Genomic DNA, 23,443 nt, shown 5'->3' with positions numbered 1-23,443 from the left:
GTATAGATATGATATTAAAAGGTAGATAATTGAAGCTGTTTTAAAAAGAAAATAACTACTAGTTTAATTAACTACTTAATTAATTAAAAATAACTACTAATTTACATTGTATTGGGCATGGGTAAGGGTCCTGGGGAACAGAATCCAGGCAAGGTGCAGGGTGCAACATTTCTTGGCCAACTAACCATATTTTTAAACTGCCATACTTCAGATAAAGATGTTTTTATAAGACTTAATTATTATCTTTGAAATATTCCAAAATTTCAAGTTTCTCACATTGTATTGTTTTATATTGTATTTAACATTTCCTTCGTAAAGTAGTGATATATACAGTGTTATTTTGTACTATCTATTGTGCATTTAGTCAAGCACATTTCTCACACCAGCTATTTAATGTTGTAACAGAGTTCCACTCTTGGAACCACTTATGTGTGAATATTTGACACACTCATAACAACTATTGTTTTCTACATTATAGAGTAGATATTATCTGCTTTTCAAAGAAATAATATAACTTGCTGAAGTTAACTAATGGAAAGGTTGAATCACATTTGTGTACTATTAATGCTTTAACACTTCTATAATATTCTACACTGGCTTTTAGATATTTTAGACTGCCACAAGAATGCAGTTAAGCCTAATTCTGTATTTAATCAGTGAATTTAGAAGACACACCTGAACTTGACTGTTAAAGCCAAAGGATTTTAATAACAACAAACTTTATCTTTAAATGACAGTTATGTGATTATTTTCTACTTTAATCTTGAGCTACTACAGTATGAAAGGAGGCATAAATTCTGTCCCAGTCCTAATAGGTGCTGAAATGAATGGTCATGGATATTTATAAGGTGCTATTTATTCCATAGTCCTATATCTTACTAAAGAATAGCATATTACATATACAGTGGTTACTACCAAAGGAAACTTATTTACATATGTTTGTGGATTATTTGTGACTAGTATTCGATCTGTTTTGGTGAAGGTATTCATACTTCACTAAAGTTCTGGACAAGAAATTCAAGTTGACCCTGAGTTCCTGCAGGCAAGATCCTTGACCCGCAAAATCTGGCCTCTGCCAAAGAACGAGGTCTCAGCTGGAGAGTGCCAGTTTCCAGTGAGATCCAACTATCCTGCAAAACCTTCTCAAATTCCAGCTCAGCCCTTGTCCTCTTCCACGAGCTATTGGCAAAAGGTGAATCTGGGCCCAATCGGGGCTTCCTGTCCCCTACAATCCCATTTCCCCCCTCTCCCGCCGGAACTCCCTGGGTTGGCCCCTGAGCCTGCTGCTCCTGTCTCCTGTCCCCATCGAGAGCACCCTTAGAGCTCTGATACACCCCCAACCATCCCCACTGCCAGCCTACCCTCCCTAGCCTGTGCCCTACCCCACCCATGGTCCTGCCACTCTGGTTGAGCACTGAGACAGAGGGTGAAGCCAACAGTCCACCCTACTTCGAAGACTTCTACAAGCAACGCTAAACAAAGCAGACCTGACTATCCACTCAGGACCACCAGTAATTTCCAACTGCTTGGTCTCTGACCCCACCTCCATTCCTCTGCTGGAGTCCCGGGCTCCTACCAGAGATCTGCCTATCTCTGCAGGTCCACACGAGTTCCTGTTGACAAGATCCTTGATCCCCAAATCCAGGCCTTTGCTAAAGAAAGAGGTGTCAGCTGGAGAGCTTCAGTTTCCAGTGAGAGCCGACTATCCTGCAAAACCTTCTCAAGTTCCAGCTAGCCCTTGCCCTCTTCTGCGAGCTATTGGCCAGAGCTATTGGCAAGAGGACCACTGTGAGTACCTGCTGGCATCTTCTTCTGGATCCTCATCCTTGACACCATCCCTGGATCCCTGTCTGCGGAGAAACCTCCTAGAGAGCTTGGACCACACAGAACTACAGATATTGAATCTCATACCCACATAAGCCCATCGGGGAAAAACCATAGAGAGAGGGGGATACCCCACCAACACCTACTGGAAGAAGCTATGGGAAGAAGGCAATACAAAAGAACACTAAAAACAGAACGACAAACATGTAACCACCAGAATCTAGGGAATCTACACCAACTAGAATGGAACACAACAACAAAGCAGAAGAAGCAGAAGGGAACGACTTAAAAATTACCATCATAACAATGATAGAGGCCCTCAAAGAAGATGTGAGAAAATCCTTTAAAGAAATGGAGGAAAAAACAAACAAAAAAGTGGAAGAAATGAACAAATTCCTTAAGGAAAGTACAGAAAGCCAAGAAAAAACAATTAAGCAGGTGAAGGAAACAGTTCAAGACTTGAAAACTGAAATAGAGAAAATAAAGGCAACACAAATGGAAGGAATGCTGGAAAGTGAAAAGCTGGGCAAAAAATAGGCAACTACAGACATAACCAACAGAATTCAAAAGATGGAAAAGAGAATCTCAGGCACAGAAGATAAATTAGAAGAAATAGATTCATCGACCAAGAAAATCATAAATCCAACAAATCCTTAGTACAAAACATCCAGGAAATGTGGGACACCATAAAAAGGCCAAACCTAAGAATAATAGGCATAGAGGAAAGTGAGGAAGCCCAGTTCAAAGGTGCCGAAAACATATTCAACAAAATAATCGAGGATAACTTTCCAAATCTGAACAAGGACATGTCCATGACAGTACAAGAAGTATACCAAACCCCATATAGGCTGGACCAAAGAAAAAAGACCCCTCGACATATAATAATCAAAACACCTAGCATACAGATTAAAGAAAGATTATTAAGAGCAGCAAAGGAAAAAGGACAGGTAACATATAAAGGCAGACCTATCAAAATTACACCTGATTTCTCCATGGAAACCCTCAAGGCCAGAACGTCCTGGAGAGATGTTCTAAAAGTATTAAGAGAACACGGATGCCAGCCTAGGCTACTATATCCAGCAAAATGCTCAATCACTATAGATGGAGAGAACAAGATATTTAATGACAAAACCAGATTTCCCCAATACATATCTACAAATCCAGCCCTACAGAAAGAATTGGAAGGAAAACTCCAACCCAAGGAAAGTAACTATGCCCACAAAAATGTGGGCAACAGATAATCCAACTACACCAGAAACCTAGGGTGAAGCAGAACTAATATATTCACAATACCACTGCCAACAACAAACCTAAATCAAATAAGCATCAATAATCAATGGTCCTTACTCACTCTCAACATTAATGGTCTTAACTCACCTATAAAAAGACACAGGCTAATAGAATGGATACGAAGACAGAATTCATCCTTCTGCTGCATAAGAAACACATCGAAGCTTCAAAGATAGACATTACCTCAGGGTCAAGGGCTGGGAAAAGATTTGTAGTGGGAGACTTCAATACACCACTTTCAACACTAGACAGGAACACAAATCAGAAACTCAACAAAGAAACAAAAGAATTAGTAGAAGTTATGTCTCAACTGGGGTTAACAGACATCTATAGACCATTCCATCCAAAGACAAAAGAATATACCTTCTTCTCTGCTCCACATGGAACCTTCTCTAAAATCGAGCACATACTAGGTGACATAACAAACCTCAACATATACAAGAGAATAGGAATAGTTTCCTGAATTTTATCGGACCACCATGCTTTAAAATTGGAATTGAACAACAACACAAATAGGAGAAAACCTGCAAACTCAAGGAAAGTGAACAATGTGCAATTCCACCACTCCTGGGTCAAAGAAGAATTAAAGAAAGAAATTAAAGACTTTCCAATATTCAACGAGAATGAGGATACAATATACCCGAACTTATGGGACACCTTGAAAGCAGTGCTACGAGAGAAGTTCATTGCACTAAGTGCTCATATGAAGAAAACAGAGGATAGTCACATAAGAGAATTAACAACACAACTGAAAACCTTAGAACAGAGAGAATCAAATTCACCCTGTAGGAGTAGACACCAGGAAATAATCAACTTGAGGGCTGAAATCAACAAAATAGAAACCAGGAAAACAATACAAAAAAAAATAATCAATGCAACGAAGAGTTGGTTTTTTGAGAAAATCAACAAGATAGACAAACCTTTATCCAAATTAATGAAAAAGCTGAGAAAGAACATGCAAATTAACAAAATCACAAACGAAATGGGGAACATAACAACAGACACAGAGGAAATCCAGACAATTTTCAGGTCATAGTTTGAAAACCTGTATTCCACAAAAATTGACTATTCAAAGGAAATGGACAAGTTTCTGGATAACTATCACTTACCAAAATTAAATCAAGAACAGACAAGCAACTTAAGTAGACCTATAAACCGCAATGAAATAGGAGCAGTCATCGAAAGCTTTCCAACCAAAAAAGTCCAGGGCCAGATTGATTCAGTGCAGATTTCTACCAGATATTCAAGGAAGAACTAAAACCACTACTCCTCAAACTGTTCCACAAGATAGAAACAGAAGGTTCATTGCCAAACTCTTTTTATGAGGCCACAATAACTTTGGTATCCAAACCTCACAAAGACACAACTAAGAAAGAAAACTACAGACCAATATCCCTGATGAACATCGATGCAAAAATACTCAAAAAAATACAGGCAAAACGAATTCAAGAATACATCAGAAAAATCATCCACCATGACCAAGTAGACTTCATTCCTGGAATGCAGGGATGGTTTAACATATGAAAATCTATCAACGTGATCCACCATATAAACAAACAGAAAAAGAAAAACCATATGATTATCTCCCTAGATGCAGAAAAAGCCTTCGACAAAATTCAACACCCTTTCATGCTAAAGGTATTAGAGAGGTCAGTGATAACAGCAACATACCTAAACATAATAAGAGCAATATACAGCAAACCAACTGCCAACATCAAACTGAATGGAGAGAAACTTAAGCCAATTCCTCTAAAATCAGGAACAAGTCAAGGCTGTCCTTTCTCTCCATATCTCTTCAATATCGTACTAGAAGTTCTAGCTAATGCTATAAGACAACAAAAGGAGACCAAGAGGATCCAAATTGGAAAGGAAGAAGTCAAACTGTCTCTATTTGCAGATGATAAGATAGTTTACATAAGCGACACAATAAACTGTACCAGGGAACTCCTACAGCTGATAAACACCTTCAGCAAACTAGCAGGATACAAGAAAAACTCAAAAAAAAAAAATTAGGAGCCCTACTTTATTCAGACGACAAAGAGACTGAGAAATAATTCAGAGAAACATTATACTTTACAATAGCCATAAGCAACATAAAGTATCTCGGTGTAACACTTACCAAACGAGTAAAAGACCTATATAATAAGAACTTTGTGACTCTAAAGAAAGAAATTAAAATAGATACCAGAAAATGGAAAGATCTCCCATACTCTTGGATAGGTAGGATAAACATAGTAAAAATTGCAATCTTACCAAAAGCATTCTACAGATTCAATGCAATCCACATTAAATTCCCACCACAATTCTTCCCCGACCTTGAAAGGATAATAATCAATTTTATATGGAAAAACAAAAGATCCAGGATAGCCAAAACAACCCCATACAATAAAAGAACTTCAGGAGGTATCACCATTCCTGACTTTAAGCTCTATTACAGAGCTATAGTTCTGAAAACAGCCTGGTATTGGCATAAAAATAGACAGGTAGACCAATGGAATCGATTGAAAATCCTGATATTAACCCTCACACCTATGAACACCTGATTTTCCACAAAACAGCTAAAATTATACAATTGGATGAGGACAACATCTTCTACAAATGATGCTGGCACAATTGGATGAGGGTGTGTAGAAGACTGCAGATAGACCCATGTCTGTCACCATGCACAAAACTCAAGTCCAAATGGATCAAAGAACTCAACATCAATCCAGCCCCATTGAATCTCTTAGAAGAGAAAGTAGGAGGTACCCTTGAACAAATTGGTAAAGGAGACTGCTTCTTGAACATAAATCCAGGGGCACAGACACTGAGAGAAACAATTAATAAATGGGACCTATTCAAACTTAAGAGGCTTCTGTAAGGCAAACTACACAGTGGATAAGACCAGACGACAGCCCACAGACTGGGAAAAGATTTTCACCAATCCTATATCCGACAAATGGCTGATCTCCAAAATATACAAAGAACTCAAGAAACTAGTCAACAAAACACCAAATAACCCTATTAAAAATGGGGTACAGAAATGAAGAAAGAAATCTCAATAGAGGAAATCAAAAAGGCTGAAAGACACTTAAGAAAATGCTTCACATCCTCAGCTATCAGGGAAATGCAAATCAAAACAACTTTGAGATACCATCTTACTCCTGCTAGAATGGCTAAAATTAGAAACACCAATGATGACTCATGTTGGAGAGGATGTGGAGAAAGGGGAACACTCCTCCACAGCTGGTGGGAGTGCAAACTCATACATCCATTTTGGAGATCAGTATGGTGGTTCCTCAGGAAAATGGGAATTAGTTTACCACAGGACCCGGCAATCCACCTCTTAGGTATATACCCAAAGGATTCATATCCATGCAACAAAGTAATCTGTTCAACTATGTTCATAGCAGCACTATTTGTAAAAGCAAGAACATGGAAGCAACCTAGATGCCCCTCATTTCAAGAATGGTTAATGTAGATGTGGCACATATACACAATGGAATACTACTCTGCAGAAAAAAAAATAATGGTATATTGAAATTCGCAGGCAAGTGGATGGCACTTGAAGAAACCATCCTGAATGTGGTAACCCAGGCACAAAAATAGGAACACAGTATGTACTCACTCATATATTGATTTTAGACCTAGATCAAAGGATCACCAGCCTATAATTCACATCAGCAGAGGAACTAGGATACAAGGTGTATTCTAAGGGATTCATATAAAGTCCCTTAGAGAACTGGTAAGGGACAAGTCCCCCAGAGCTCAGGTGTAGTGGGGGGGGCAGAGAATGGAGAGAGAAGTAGGAGAAAATTGAGGGGGAGGAAATGAAACCATGTGCGACTAGGAAGATTGAGCCTGGTTAGGAATAGAAGACAGGAAAGAGAGAGAGATAGATAGATAGATAGAGAGAGAGAGAGAGAGAGAGAGAGAGAGAGAGAGAGAGAGTGAGAGAAAGAGAACATAAAATAGGGATCCAATATTGGTTTGAATACAAAATTGAATCAAACAAAGGTATAGAGAACTACAAGACTGCTCCCAACTAACAATTTGAGCTTCCATGGAAATGCTATCATAAATGCCCTTCCTGGAGTGTGAGATCAACAACTAACTTCTCCATGGAGCCCTCAACTAATGCCTGTTGGAAACAGGAGCAAATGCCCATACATAAACACTGAGTCCAAATAGAACCCAGATGCAGATGGAGAGGAAAAGACAGGGTTGCAGAAACACATAGAGACCCCTTACCTGAACAAGGAGGAGCTAACAGCCACTAGACTGATAGCTGGGAAGCCAGCATGGGACTGACTCAGGCCTCTCTGAATATGGGTCTCAGCCAGAAGGACTGAGCAGTGAAAGTGACCTCATACAATGGAGCTAGGATGTATCCCTGGTGCACAAATGGACTTTGCGAACATATCCCCCATGGAAGCATAACTGGTTAATCTAGAGACAGGAGGGAAGCCCTAGTCCCTACTTCATATGGCCTGTCAGATCTACATGACCGCAACTGGATGGCATTCCCCTACATATGGAATTGGGGTGGGGGGTGGGAGGGGAGGGTGGTTAGAGTGCATGTAAGAGGGCAGAGAGGGTAAAAGGGAGGGAAGGAGGGAGGTATGGAGGGAGGTATGGAGGGAGGGAGGGAGAGGGGACTGGATCGACATGTAAAATAATAAATTAATTTTTTTTAAAAAAATGCTTTGACTCCAAAATTTATGTTCAAGGACATGTTAATGGGGAAAAGGATTTCTATTTTTGTTTTCACAGAAAATGAAAAGATATGGATTCCTTTCAGACCAATGTGGTTTGATCACGCCAGACTGCCTGAAACAGAATACAAGGTGATCCTACATTCAAAACAGCTGGACAAAGCAGCCTGACAGTCTACAGCCAGGATTTCTGAATCTTCTTTGAATCCCCCATGACAGTGCCCCTTACCAGCAGGAAGTAGTTTGGAAAGAACGATGCCCAAATTCCCAAATATTGTGTATAAATATTTGTTTTCATTTAATTGGACTTTGTTATATAAAATAAAATAATAAAATAAAATAAAAAAGACAACAGAGACCAAACTTATAGCAAAGAAAAAATAAAAGAAAAGAAAAAGAAAGAAAGAAAAGTCAAGTCATAGTGTGACAATTTGATGAGACTGGAGGAAAAAAGACAAAATATGACATGACTGAAGTATCTCGCTAACCATAGATGCATTAGAAGATAATGACAATGGAGAAGAGCAAGAAATCCAGTGAGATTCTGCCAAATGTACATTAATACTACATTATATGTTAGATTTCCCCCTGGTTGTTGTGGATTGTCTAATTTTAAGAGTACACTGGTGAAAGTGAGTTTCTTTATAAAATCACTAAGAAAATTGAGTTTATGGTCAGGTCATTTAGAAACTAGCAGACGACATTGCACAATCTCTTGAAATGATTACACTAATTGTTCCACTATAATAAAAACTATGGGGTCAGGAGTTGACATGCATATCTGATAAATCAAAGGAAAATAGAGATTCAACTGGCTGACCCTAAATCCATATTTTCCCCAATCCACCAGCCTCAGAAATCCTATCATCTCTTCCTGTCCTTCTAACAAAATTTCTAACTCCTTCAAGAACTCTATCGCTGATCCCAGACAGCAGAAGGTAAAACACTTTTTGGCTACATTAAAAGCATGTTATATATAATCATTTGCAAATAAATTACATGGAAAGAATATTTCCATACCAAATATATATTACTTAAAAACACTTTAGAACCAGTATGAATATACGAACTGAAACATTTGAGTTCTACCTTTGCATCTGACTTCCCTTACACGCTATAATAAAGTTAATGTGTATGTAGGTAGATGATGGATAGATAGCTAAATTTATAAAGGAATAAAAGAAAAATAAATGATATACGTGTATATTTAAGATTGATGTTGTAAATTCTTTTAGTGTTTGTTGACAAAATATGTGTAGGGAATGGATATGACTTCATTTTTTTATTCTTTTTAAAATATTTTTTACTATTTTTTTAATTTTATATATTGATCCCAGTTCCCTCTTCCTCCATACCTTCCATGCCCCATGCCCCTCCTCCAATCCTATCTACCCCCACACTCCACAGAGAGGGTGATGCCTTCTAGTCATTTGGAGTAGGGTCTAGGCCCTCCCTCCTGCCTTTAGGCTAAGGGAGTATCCCTCCATGGGGAATGTGCTCCCAAGTCATTTTGTGCAGCAAGGATACATCTTGGTTCCACTGTCAGAGGTCCATTAGACTGCACAGGCATTCTAACTGAGACCCATATTCAGGGGGACTGAGTCGGTACAATGCTGGTTCCCCAGCTATCAGTTTTTGGGACCATGAGCCCCTACCTACAGAGCAGCTGTCTCTGTGGGTTTCTGTAGCCTGGTCATGACCCCATTATATATATATATATATATATATATATATATATATATATATATATATATATATATATTGGATTTGACATCCTATTTCAAAAGTAACTAAGTTACAGTTTAAATACAACCCATCATATAAAAAGTAAGATATTACATGATAAGTCACAGTACTTCTCATGTTTTTGTTCCTTTATTTTGCACTAATACTGAAGGTTGTATCAAACAGGAGACAAACAATAGAAAGAGATAATGTAAGGGGTTGTGTAAGAAAATGCAAAGGAATGTTAGCTGTTGTCAGAGTTCACAATTTCACTAATTGGGAGTCTGAGACAGGGGGATTGCCAATTTAACTCCATCTTGGCCTATATAGTGAAAGTCTCTCAAGAAGCAGACAATTATTAAAAAACAATCTTTAAAAAATAAAAACATTAAAACATTAAAACCCCCCTTTTTGAGGTATTTTGTCTTATAATTCTCTGTTTGGTTATTAAATAACCTTACTAATTTTTTCTTATCTATTATAGTTTTCAATGTTGTTATTTTATAGGTTGTGTGTGTGTGTGTGTGTGTGCATGTATGTGTCTGCATAGGTGTATATGGTTCTCTTTATCTCTTTCTCTGTTTGCTTTGTTATTTTCTGGTCTGTTCATATATTTTTTTTTGGTTATTTGATTTCTAAAGTGAAAGAAGAGGTGGAGTTGGATGTGTGGAATGATGGAGAGGATCTGGGCATTGATGAGGGAGGTGAAATTGCTCAGAATATACCATATGAAAAATCATTTTCAATAAAAATTATATCCCATGTCATTTATACAATAAAGGGTAATTATGGAGAAATGCATGAGGATAGTAACACAAATCAGTAAATTCTAGGAATATGTTAAGCTGTAATAGTAATTCATATCAAATATATGCCCAATTCTATTATATTTTACCATATCTGACTCTACAGAAAAAAAGAATTTCAATATCACAATCCATTGTTTGGAAACATTGCTTATCCATCTGTGTCTACTTCCTCTCACTTCCTCTCACTTCTCCTGTCACTCACAACCCCAGCAGTGGTGCCCTTAAGAACCTGCTTTTCTTTAGTGTGGATTTATGATCATTGCTCTAAAGCAATCCAAACAGGAGGCCTAGAAGCTCATTCTGCCCAATATGCCAAATATATACATGTCACAAAATCAGCTACCTAGTGAGTTAAAACCCCATAATTGCAATAGCAAGAGGGAAATTACTCAAGCAGATTTGGTTAGCTGCAGTAACAAGACATACAACCTTTATGAAGGCCTTTGGGCCCTAATTATTAAGCAGCTGCTGCCAGAACTAAAACATACCCAAGTTTCCAACAGTTAATTTGCATTTCCTTTCCCCTTAAGCAAGCTGCCTTTCTGCTGTGTTACTTGACCTATTTTTGAGTATCACCCTCTAGCCTCTAGTTGATAAAAAAGCCTTTCTTGTCTACAAACTTAAAAAAGAGACATCTCTCTTCTTCTTCTTCTTCTTCTTCTTCTTCTTCTTCTTCTTCTTCTTCTTCTTCTTCTTCTTCTTCTTCTTCTTCTTCTCTTTCTCTTCTCCTCTCCTCTCTCTCCTCTCCAAACTCTCCTTCCTTTTCTTCCTTCTATCAATTTTTTAAACTGATAAATTCTTCTACACTGACTGGTAATTCTATGTATGAAAGAATTCTTGCATCCCAAAATCCACAGAAGCTTTGAATATAATTAAGTACCAAATACTTTTAGAAAATACTTTTACAAATTCATGTGTGTTTATGGATGTATTTGCCAATATACACCTGATACCTTTCTATCTAAACTACTATTTAGATAGAAATGTATGAATCTATTTTATGTATATGAATGGGTGTACAAAAATGTGTAAAGAGTCTCCATATCCTGGCTCACAATTCCATCAAAAGTCCATTGTTTTACTGGTAACTAGAACTTCAGGTTAAAAAAAAAAACCCTCTGCACAATTCACCAACACTCCTTAGATCCCATACAAATTCTCCAGCAGTATCTGTTGCCCTTATCTCCATATCCAGGCTCACAACTACTACACAGCCCATGATCTACCAGAGGCCATGCCTGTAACAGGAACACCAGAAGCCACAGTAGTATCAAGAATACCACAGGCTACATTGGTACCCAGAACCTCTGAAACCTCCTCCTCTAAGAAAGGCTACAGCAGCTCCCAGATGGCAATTCCAGCACCCAAAACACAAGTGGAGACACGCTATTAATCCTGAAGACTCACTGGTCACCAGGACCATGGGCTACTTAGGCTTGAATATCAGCAATGAAACAGAAACCAAGGGTAAAAATATACACCCAAGAAAGATAAACTTGGATATCAATATCTAAGCCTAAAAATACACTAAACCCTAGAGGCTAGCATAAGAATAGAATAAACAACTGCTGGGGCAGTATGTCACCACCAGAGCCTGGATATTCTAATGTAGCAGCAGTACAAGAAAATGACATTAATTTGTTCAGGAGATCTTGTTCCTTTCCCCTTCTATGAGGGATCTTGTATGAATCTCTTATATTCTTCCTTGTATCCTAGTTCCTCTAGTGGTGTGAATTATAGGATGGTGATCCATTTCTCTATGTCTAGAATCCATATATGAGTGAATACATACCATATTCCTCTTTTTGTGACTGGGTATCTTCAAGTCCCATCCATTTTCCTGTGAATTTCAACATTCCCTTGTCGCCCTCCCCACTGAGTAGTATTCCATTGTGTAAATTAGCCACACCTTCTTTATCCATTCTTCAATTGAGGGACATCTTGCTATTACAACTAATGCTGCTTTGAACATAATTGAACAGATGTCTTCGTTGCATGGATGTGCATCATTTGGGTGTATGCCTAGAAGTAGGATTGCCAGGACCTGTGGTAGACTGATTCCAGTTTTCCTGAGGAACTGCCATACTGATCTCCAAAATGACTGTACAAGTTTGCACTCCCACCAGCAGTAGGGAAGTGTGCCCTTTCTCCACATCACCTCCAGCATAATCTGTCATTGGTATTTCTACTTTTAGCCATTCTGACAGGAGAAAGATAGTATCTAAGAGTTGTTTTGATTTGCATTTATCTGATTGCTAAGGATTTTTTGTACTTTCTTAAGTGTCTTTCAGCCATTTTGGATTCCTCTAGTGAGAATTCATTCTTTAGTTCTGTATCCCATTTATAATAAGGTTATTTGGTGTTTGGTTACTAGTTATATGAATTCTTTGTATATTTTGGAGATCAGCCCTCTGTCAGATGTGGGGTTGGTGAAGATCTTTTCCCAGTCTGTGGGCTACCATTTGGTCTTGTGGACTGACTGGGTCCTTTCCTTTACAGAAGCTTCTCACTTTGAGGAGGTCTCATTTATTAATTGTCTATCTCAGTGTCTATGCTACTGGTGTTATGTTCAGGGAATACCAATTTGTTCTAAGAGGTTCAATGTGGCTAGAAAATGTTGAGGTCTTTAAGCCATTTGGACTTGAGTTTTGTGCATGGTAATATACATGGGTCATTTGCAGTCTTCTACACACCATCATCCAGTTGTGACAGCACCATTTGTTGAAGATGCTTTCTTCCTTCCATTGTATATTTTTAGATATTTTGTCAAAAATTAAGTGTTCGTAGGTGTGTGGGTTAATATCAGTATTTTTGATTCAATGGTAGTGGGTGTGGGGCAGTGAGTGGAGAGTTTTAGGAGAAAGAGAAGGGGAAGGGAAAAGATGTAGGGCTAGGAAGATTGATTCAAGGGAGGAATAGATGAGAACAAAAGAAAAAAAAACCCAAAAAACAAAAGAGATAACACGATAGAGCGAGCCATTATAGGTTTGAAGAGAAAACTGATTCTAGAAAAAGTTCCAGAGACCTACAAGGATGACCCTAACTAAAATCTGAGCAATAGTGGAAAGTCTAAAGTCTCTCTCTTTTTTTTTTTAATTTTATATAGCCAAGTCCATTTAAATAAAAACAAACATTTATAGACAATATTTGGGAAGTTGGGCGTCGTTCTTTCCAAACTACTTCCTGCTGGTAAGGGTCGCTGTCATGGGGGATTCAAAGAAGATTCAGAAATCCTGGCTGTAGACTGTCAGGCTGCTTTGTCCAGCTGTTTTGAATGTAGGATCAACTGGTACTCTGTTTCAGGTGGTCTGGCTTGATCAAACCACATTAGTCTGGAAAGAATCCATATCTTTTCATTTTCTGTGGAAACAAAAATAGAAATCCTTTTCCTCATTAACATGTCCTTGAACATAAATTTTGGAGTCAAAGCATTTTTTTAATTTAATTTATTATTTTACATGTTGATCCCAATTCCTTCTACCTCCCTTTTACCCTCTCTGCCCTCACACATGCACTCTAAATACCCTCCAATCCCCCCACCCCAATTCCATATGTAGGGGAATGTCATCCAGTTGGGGTCATGTAGGTCTGACAGGTCATGTGAAGTAGTGACTAGGGCTTCCCTCCTGTCTCTAGATTAAGGCAATTATCCCTTCATGGGGGATGTGTTTGCAAAGTCTTTTTGTGCTCCAGGGATACATCCTGGCTCCACTGTCTGAGGTCCCTTAGACTGATCAGTCCTTCTGGCTGAGACCCATATTCAGGGGGGCCTGAGTCAGTCCCATGCTGGCTTCCCAGCTATCAGTCTGGTGGCCTGTTAGCTTCTCCTTGTTCAGGTAAGCTGTCTCTATGTGTTTCTGCCACCTGGTCTTGTCCTCTCCCTCTGCATCTGGGTTCTATTTGGACTCAGTGTTTATGTATGGGCGTTTGCTCCTGTTTCCAACAGGCATTAGTTGAGGGCTCCTTAGATAAGTTAGTTGTTGATCTCACTCTCCGGGAAGGGCATTTATGATAGCCTTTCCACAGGAGCTTAAATTGTTAGTTGGCAGCAGTCTTGTAGTTCTCTAAACCTTTCTTTGTGTTCAATTTAATATTCAAACCAATATTGGCTCCCTATTTTATGTTGTTTCTCTCTTTCTCTATCTCTCTCTCTATCTCTCTCTCTTTCCTGTCTTCTATTCCTAACCAGGCTCAATCTTCCTGGTCATACATGTTTTCCTTTCCTCCCCATCGTTTTCTCCTACTTCTATCTCCATTAGCTGTCCCCCTACATCCCCTGAGCTCTGGGGGACTTGTCCATTACCAGTACTGTGAGGGATTTTATATATCTCTTAGAATACACCTTGTATCCTAGTTCCTCTGGTTGTGTTATAGGCTGCTGATCCTTTCATCTAGGTCTAAAATCCATATATGAGTGAGTACATAATGTGTTCCTCTTTTTGTGAATAGGTTACCTCATTCAGGATGGTTTCTTCAAGTGTCATCCACTTGTCTTCGAATTTATTATTTTTTTCTGCACAGTAGTATTCCATTGTGTAGATGTGCCATATCTTCATTAACCATTCTTGAAATGAGGGGCATCTAGGTTGCTTCCATGTTCTTGCTTTTACAAATAGTGCTGCTATGGACATAGTTGAACAGAACTCTTTGTTGCATGGATGTGAATTCTTTGGGTATATGCCTAAGAGGGGGATTGCCGGGTCCTGTGGTAAACTAATTCCCATTTTCCTGAGGAACCACCATGCTGATCTCCAAAATGGCTGTATGAGTTTGCACTCCCACCAGCAGTGGAGGAGTGTTCCCCTTTCTCCTCATCCTCTCCAACATGAGTCATCATTGGTGTTTCTAATTTTAGCCATTCTAGCAGGAGTAAGATGGTATCTCAAAGTTGTTTTGATTTGCATTTCCCTGATAGCTAGGGATATGGAGCATTTTCTTAAGGGTTTTTCAGCCTTTTTGATTTCCTCTATTGAGATTTCTTTCTTCAGTTCTGTACCACATTTTTTAATAGGGTATTTGGTGTTTTGTTAACTAGCTTCTTGAGTTCTTTGTATATTTTGGAGATCAGCCCTTTTTCAGATACAGGATTGGTGAAAATCTTTTCCCAGAGTGTGGGCTGCCCTTTGGTCATGTTGACTGTGTCCTGGGCATACAGAAGCTTCTAAGTTTGAAGAGGTCCCATTTATTAATTGTTTCTCTCAGTGTCTGTGCCCCTGGATTTATGTTCAAGAAGCAGTCTCCTTTACCAATTTGTTCAAGGGTACCTCCTACTTTCTCTTCTAAGAGATTCAATGTGGCTGGATTGATGTTGAGGTCTTTGATCCATTTGGGCTTGAGTTTTGTGCATGGTGACAGACATGGGTCTATCTGCAGTCTTCTACACACCCTCATCCAATTGTGCCAGCATCATTTGTAGAAGATGCTGTCCACACCCCATTGTATAATTTTAGCTGTTTTGTGGAAATTCAGGTGTTCATAGGTGTGAGGGTTAATATCAAGGTTTTCAATTCAATTCCATTGGTCTACCTGTCTATTTTTATGCCAGTACCAGGGTGTTTTCATAACTATAGCTCTGTAATAGAGCTTAAAGTCAGGAATGGTGATACCTCCTGAAGTTCTTTCAATGTATAAGGTTGTTTTGGCTATCCTGGATCTTTTGTTTTCCATATAAAGTTGATTATTATCCATTCAAGTTCAGTAATGGATTGTGGTGGGATTTTAATGGGGATTGCATTGAGTCTGTAGATTGCTTTTGGCAAGATTGCCATTTTTACTATGTTTATCCTACCTATCCAAGAGCATGAGAGATCTTTCCATTTTCTAGTATCTTCTTTAATTTCTTTCTTTAGAGCCACAAAGTTCTTATTATATAGGTCTTTTTCTTGTTTGGTAAGTGTTACACCAAGATACTTTATGTTGCTTGTGGCTATTGTAAAGGGTAATGTTTCTCTGATTTCTTTCTCTGTCTTTTTGTCATCGGGAAAAAGTAGGGTACTGATTTTTTTGAGTTTATCTTGTATCCTGCTATTTTGCTCAACGTGTTTATCAGTTGTAGGAGTTCCCTGGTAGAGTTTACTGGGTCGCTTATGTAAACTATCATATCATCTGCAAATAGAGACAGTTTGACTTCTTCCTTCCCAATTTGGATCCCCTTGATCTCCTTTTGTTGTCTTATAGCATTAGCTAGAACTTCTAGTACTATACTGAAGAGATAAGGAGAGAGAGGACAGCCTTGTCTTGTTCCTGATTTTAGAGGAATTGGCTTAAGTTTCTCTCTATTCAGTTTGATGTTGGCAGTTGGTTTGCTGTATATTGCTCTTATTATGTTTAGGTATGTTGCTCTTATCCCTGACCTCTCCAACACCTTTAGCATGAAAGGGTGTTGAATTTTGTAGAAGGCCTTTTCTGCATCTAGAGAGATAATCATATGGTTGTTCTTTTCTGTTTGTTTATATGGTTGATCATGTTGATAGATTTTCATATGTTAAACAATCCCTGCATTCCAAGTATGAAGCCTACTTGGTCATGGTGGATGATTTTTCTGATGTATTCTTGAATTCAGTTTGGCAGTATTTTATTATTTTTTCATCAATGTTCATCAGGGATATTGGTCTGTAGTTTTCTTTCTTAGTTGTGTCTTTGAGAGGCTTGGGTACCAAGGTTATTGTGGCCTCATAAAAAGAGTTTGGCAATGCACCTTCTGTTTTTATATTTTGGAACAGTGTGAGGCGTATTGGTATAAGTTCTTCCTTTAATGTCTGGTAGAATTCTGTATTGAATCACTCTGGCCCAGGACTTGTTTTAGTTGGAAGGCTTTCAATAGCTGCTTCTATTTCATTGCGGCATATAGGTTTATTTAAGTTGTTTGTCTGTTCTTGATTTAATTTTGGTAAGTGTTAGTTATCCAGAAACTTGTCCATTTCCTTTGAATTTTCAATTTTTGTGGAATACAGATTTTCAAATTATGACCTGAAAACTGTCTAGATTTCCTCTGTTTCTGTTGTTATGTTCCCCTTTTTGTTTCTGATTTTGTTAATTTGCATGTTCTTTCTCTGCTTTTTTGTTAATTTGGATAAAGGTTTGTCTATCTTTTTGATTTTCTCAAAAAAACAACTCTTCGTTGCATTAATTTTTTGTATTGTTTTCCTGCTTTCTATTTTGTTGATTTCAGCCCTCACGTTGATTATATCCTGGAGTCTACTCCTACGCTGTGAATTTGCTTCTCTCTGTTCTAAGGCTTTCAGGTGTGCTGTTAATTCTCTTATGTGACTATCCTCTGTTTTCTTCATATGGGCACTTAATGCAATGAACTTCCCTTGTAGCACTGCTTTCAAGGTGTCACATAAGTTCGGGTATGTTGTGTCCTCATTCTCATTGAATATTAGAAAGGCCTTAATTTCTTTCTTTATTTATTCTTTGAACCAGGAGTGGTGGAATTGCACATTGTTCACTTTCCATGAGTTTGCATGTTTTCTGCTATTCGTGTTGTTGTTCAATTCCAATTTTAAAGCATGGTGGTCCAGTAAGATACGGGGGACTATTCCTATTCTCTTGTATATGTTGAGGTTTGTTATGTTACCAAGTATGTGGTTGATTTTAGAGAAGGTTCCATGTGGAGTAGAGAAGAAGGTATATTCTTTTGTCTTTGGATGGAATGTTATATAGATGTCTGTTAACCCCAGTTGAGACATAACTTCTATTAATTTTTTTGTTTCTTTGTTGAGTTTCTGATTTGTCGTCCTGTCTAGTGTTGAGAGTGGTGTACTGAAGTCTCCCAGTATAAGTTTGTGAGGTTTTATATGAGCTTTGAGTTTTAGTAGTGTTTCTTTTACGAATGTGGTTGACTTTGTATTAGGGGCATAGATGTTCAGAACTGAGACTTTGTGTTGATGGATGTCTCCTGCCATGAATATGATAAGACCATCTTCATATCTTTTGACTAATTTTGGTTTGAAATCTAACTGGTTAGATATTAGGATAGCTATGCCTGCTTGATTCTTATTTCCATTTGATTGGAAAATCTTTTCCCAGCCCTTGACCCTGAGGTAATGTCTATCTTTGAAGCTTCGATGTGTTTCTTGTATGCAGCAGAAGGATGAATTCTGTCTTCGTATCCATTCTATTAGCCTGCGTCTTTTTATAGGTGAGTTAAGACCATTAATGTTGAGGATGAGTAAGGACCATTGATTATTGATGCTTATTTGATATTCGTTTGTTGTTGGCAGTGGTATTGTCAATATATTAGTTCTGCTTCACCCTTGGTTTCTGGTGTAGTTGGATTATCTGTTGCCCACATTTTTGTGGGCATAGTTACTTTCCTTGGGTTGGAGTTTTCCTTCCAATTCTTTCTGTAGGGCTGGATTTGTAGATATGTATTGGGAAAATCTGGTTTTGTCATTAAATATCTTGTTCTCTCCATCTATAGTGATTGAGCATTTTGCTGGATATAGTAGCCTAGGCTGGCATCCCTGTTCTCTTAATACTTTTAGAACATCTCTCCAGGACATTCTGGCCTTGAGGGTTTCCATGGAGAAGTCAGGTGTAATTTTGATAGGTCTGCCTTTATATGTTACCTGTCCTTTTTCCTTTGCTGCTCTTAATAATCTATCTTTAATCTGTATGCTAGGTGTTTTGATTATTATATGTCGAGGGGTCTTTTTTCTTTGGGCCAGCCTATTTGGGGTTTGGTATACTTCTTGTACTGCCATGGGCATGTCCTTGTTCAGATTTGGAAAGTTATCCTCGATTATTTTGTTGAATATGTTTTCGGCACCTTTGAACTGGACTTCCTCACCTTCCTCTATGCCTATTATTCTTAGGTTTGGCCTTTTCATGGTGTCCCACATTTCCTGGATGTTTTGTGTTAAGGATTTATTGTATTTATGATTTTCTTTGGTCGATGAATCTATTTCTTCTAATTTATCTTCTGTGCCTGAGATTCTCTTTTCCATCTTTTGAATTCTGTTGGTTATGCTTGTGTCTGTAGTTGCCGATTTTTTGCCTAGCTTTTCAATTTCCAGCATTCCTTCCATTTGTGTTGCCTTTATTTTCTCTATTTCAGTTTTCAAGTCTTGAATTGTTTCCTTCATCTGCTTAATTTTTTTTTTCTTGGCTTTCTGTACTTTCCTTAAGTAATTTGTTCATTTCTTCCACTTTTTTGTTTGTTTTTTCCTCCATTTCTTTAAAGGATTTTCTCACATCTTCTTTGAGGGCCTCTATCATTTTTATGATGGTAATTTTTAAGTCATTCCCTTCTGCTTCCTCTGCTTTGTTGTTGTGTTCCATTCTAGTTGGTGGAGATTCCCTAAGTTCTGGTTGTGTCATGCTTGTCTTTCTGTTTTTAGGTGTAATCTTGTATTGCCTTCTTCCCATAGTAGGTGTTGGTGAGGTCTCCTCCTCTCTCTATGGTACTTCCCCAGTGGGCTTATGTGGGTCTGAGATTTAATATCTGTAGCTCTGTGTGGTCCAAGCTCTCTAGGAGGTTTCTCCGCAGACAGGACCCAAGGATGGGGTCAAGAATGAGGATCCAGTAGAAGATGCCATAATGTATTCACAGTGGTCCCTCAGAGATAGGCTGATCTCTGGGAGGGGCCTGGGACTCCAGCAGAGGACTGGAGGTGGGGTCAGAGACCAAGCAGGTGGAAATTACGGGTGCTCCCACGTGGATAGTCAGGTCTCCTTTGTTCAGAGTTGCTTCGAGAAGTCTCAGAAGTAGGGTGGACTGTTGGCTCCACCCTCTGTCCCAGTGCTCAACCAGAGTGGCAGGACCGTGGGTGGGTTAGGGCACAGGGTGGAGGGGTAGGCTTTCAGTGGGGATGGGTGGAGGTGTATCAGAGTTACAAGGGTGCTCTCGATGGGGTTAGGAGACAGGAGCAGCAGGATCAGGGCCATCCCTGGGAGTTTGGGCAGGGGGTGGGGGGAGAGCTTGTAGGGGACAGGCAGCCCCTATTAGGCCCAGACTCACCTCTTGCCAATAGCTCATGGAAGAGGACAAGGGATGAACTGAAACTTTGGAAGGTTTTGCAGGATAGTCAGATCTCACTGGAAACTGGAACTCCCCAGCTGAGGCCTCTTTCTTTAGCAGAGGTCCTGAGTTGGGAGTCAAGGATCTTGCCTGCAGGAACTCAGAGTGGACCCACAGAGATAGGCGCATCTCTGGGAGGGGCCTGTGGCTCCAGCAGAGGACTTGTGGTGGGATCAGAGACCAAGCATGTCGAAATTACAGGTGGTCCTGCGTGGATAGTCAGGTCTCCTTTGTTCAGAGTTGCTCCGAGAAGTCTCCGAAGTAGGGTGGACTCTTGGCTCCACCCTCTGTCCCAGTGCTCAACCAGAGCGGCAGGACTGTGAGTAGGGTCGGGAACAGGGTAGGGGGTCAGGCTCGCGGTGGGGATGGTTGGGGGTGTATCAGAACTCCAAGGGTGCTCTCGATGGGGACAGGAGACTGGAGCAGCAGGATCAGGGGCCAACCCAGGGTGGAAAGTCTCTTTAAATGGCTTTCCCTGATAATAAGATTGATAGCTAATTTATAAGCCATCATATTGCTCTCATCTAGTAGCTGTTGGAAACACAAGCAGATACACACAGCTAAACATTGAGCCAAACACTTGGAATCCAGTGCAGAGAAGGAGGAGAGATAAGAAAATGGGGTCAAAACCAGGCTACAGAACCCCATAAAGACAGCTGAATTGAACAAATGGGAGCCCATGGACCCACAGACTGACAGCTAGGAAATCAGCATTGGACTGACTCAGATCCCCTGAATGTGGGTCTCAGTTAGAAGGCTTGGGCAATCTATGGGACCTCTGAGAGTGAAATCAGAATGTATCCCTGGTAAATGAAAGGACTTTGAAAGACACTCCCCATGGAAGTATACTCCCTTAGCTTAGATGCAGGAGGGAGGGTCTATTCCCTACTCCAAATGACTTGACAGATTTTGGTGATCCCTCCTGGAAGGCATCACCCTTCCTGTGGAGTTGGTTTGTGTGGGATGAGATTTGGGTCCCCTGCATTGGAGGAAGGTAGAGGGAACTGAGATCACTGAGATAAATATGTAAAATAAGAAATATATATATATATATATATATATATATATATGAAAATGACCTTAAAACCAATGTGATTAAGGAAGAAATTAATAAATCCTTTAAAGAAGGTAATGAATAAAACTCTTCAAGACCTGAAATAGGACATAGAAGCAATAAAGAAAACACAAACTAAGAGAATCATGAAGATGGAAAAATCAAATAAGTGAATAGGAACTGCATGGGCAAGCATCACCAACCCATTATAAGAGATAGAAGAGAGAATCTGAGGTATAGACAATGAAATAGGAAAAAATGTACATGTGTCAAAAAAGTATAAATCTAAAATATTCTAAAAAATGTTTAAATCTAAAAAAACATTCAGGGAATAAGAAAACTGAGGGATGAAATCAATAAAATAGAAACAAAGAGAAAAATTCAAAGAATCAATGAAGCAAGAATTTTTGAGAAAATCAACATAGGCAAACCCTTATCCAAACTAAATAAAAGCCAGAGAGAATGTCCAAATTAAACAAAACAGTAATTAAAAGGGATAAGTAACAAAAGACACTGAGGAAAAACTGAAAGAATAGGTAGTTCATACTTCAAAATTTTGTAATACACAAAATTAGTAAACTTGAAAGAAATGGGAAAAAGATTGGTGAATATCAATTACCAAAGTTGTATCAAAATCAGATAAACAATTTAAATACAGCTATAAATCCCCAAGAAATAGAAGCAGTCATTAAACCCTCTCTCAAAGAAACAGGGCCAGTTCGTTATAGCACTGAATTCTAACAGGCTTCCAAAAAAGATCAAATACCAATACTCTTCAAATTATTTCACAAAATAGAAAGAGAACAAACATTGCCAAATTTATTTTATGAACCCACATACCCAAATAAAACAAACATGCAACAAAGGAAGAGAATTACACAGCCTTATCCCCCTAGAACAATGATATAAAACTATTCAATTAAGTATTCAAAAGCCAAATCTAAGAACACATCAAAAAAATCATCCACTATGATCAAGTAGGAGTTATTCAAGGGATGCAGAAATGGTTAAATAAATCAAAATCTGTCAGTGAACTGTGCCATATAAACAAACTGAAAGAAAATAAGAACACATGATCATCTCACTAGATGCTGAGAAAGCCTTTCATAAAATCCAACATTTCTTCATGATAAAATGTTTAGTGAGATAGGGATACGAGGAACATGCCTAAACATAATAAAGGCAATTTACAGCAATTTTATAGACAACATCACATAAAATGCAGAGAAGCTCAAAGCAATTCCACTAAAATCCAGAACTAGATAAGGCTGAGCAATGTTTCCTTTTTTTTATTCAAATTGTACTTCAATTTGTAGGTAGAACAATAAGAGAAGTAAAGGAGATCAAGAAAATACAAATAGGAAAGGAAGAAGCCAAAGTATTACTATTTGCAGATGATATGATTCAATATATAAAAAACACGAAAAACTCTATCAGGAAACTCTTACAGCTGATAAACACATTTATCACAGTAGCTGAATGCAAGATTAAGTAAAAAAAAAAATCAATAGCACTAGCACTCCTATATACAAATAGTTTTTGGGCTGAGAAAGAAATCATTAAATCAGTAAATCAGTGTCCTTCACAATAGTCACAAATTATATAAAATATTTTGTTGTAACTCTAACCAAGCAAGTAAAATAACTGTATGACAAAAACTTTGTCTTTGATGGAAGAAATGGAGAAGATATTAAAAGATGGAAAGATCTCCCATGCTCAAGGAAAGGTAGGTTTAACACAGTTAAAAATAACCATGTTACCAAAAGCAATCTACAGATTCAATTCAATCCCCATCAAAATTCAAAGATAATTCATTACAGAAATAGAAAGGAAAATATTTAACTTATTATACAAAAATAAAAACTCATGATAGCTAATATAAGCCTGTACAATAAAAGATCTTCAGAGGTATTACCATCTCTAATTTCAAGCATGTCATTGGCATGAATATAGACAGGTTCCTCAATGGAATTAAATGGAAGACCCGAACCTGAATCCACTCACCTATAAGCACCTGAGTTTT

This window comes from Phodopus roborovskii, unplaced genomic scaffold (assembly GCF_943737965.1).
Source record: "Phodopus roborovskii unplaced genomic scaffold, PHOROB, whole genome shotgun sequence".
Classification (NCBI taxonomy): Eukaryota; Metazoa; Chordata; class Mammalia; order Rodentia; family Cricetidae; genus Phodopus; species Phodopus roborovskii.
Note: the sequence above shows the minus strand (reverse complement) of the source record.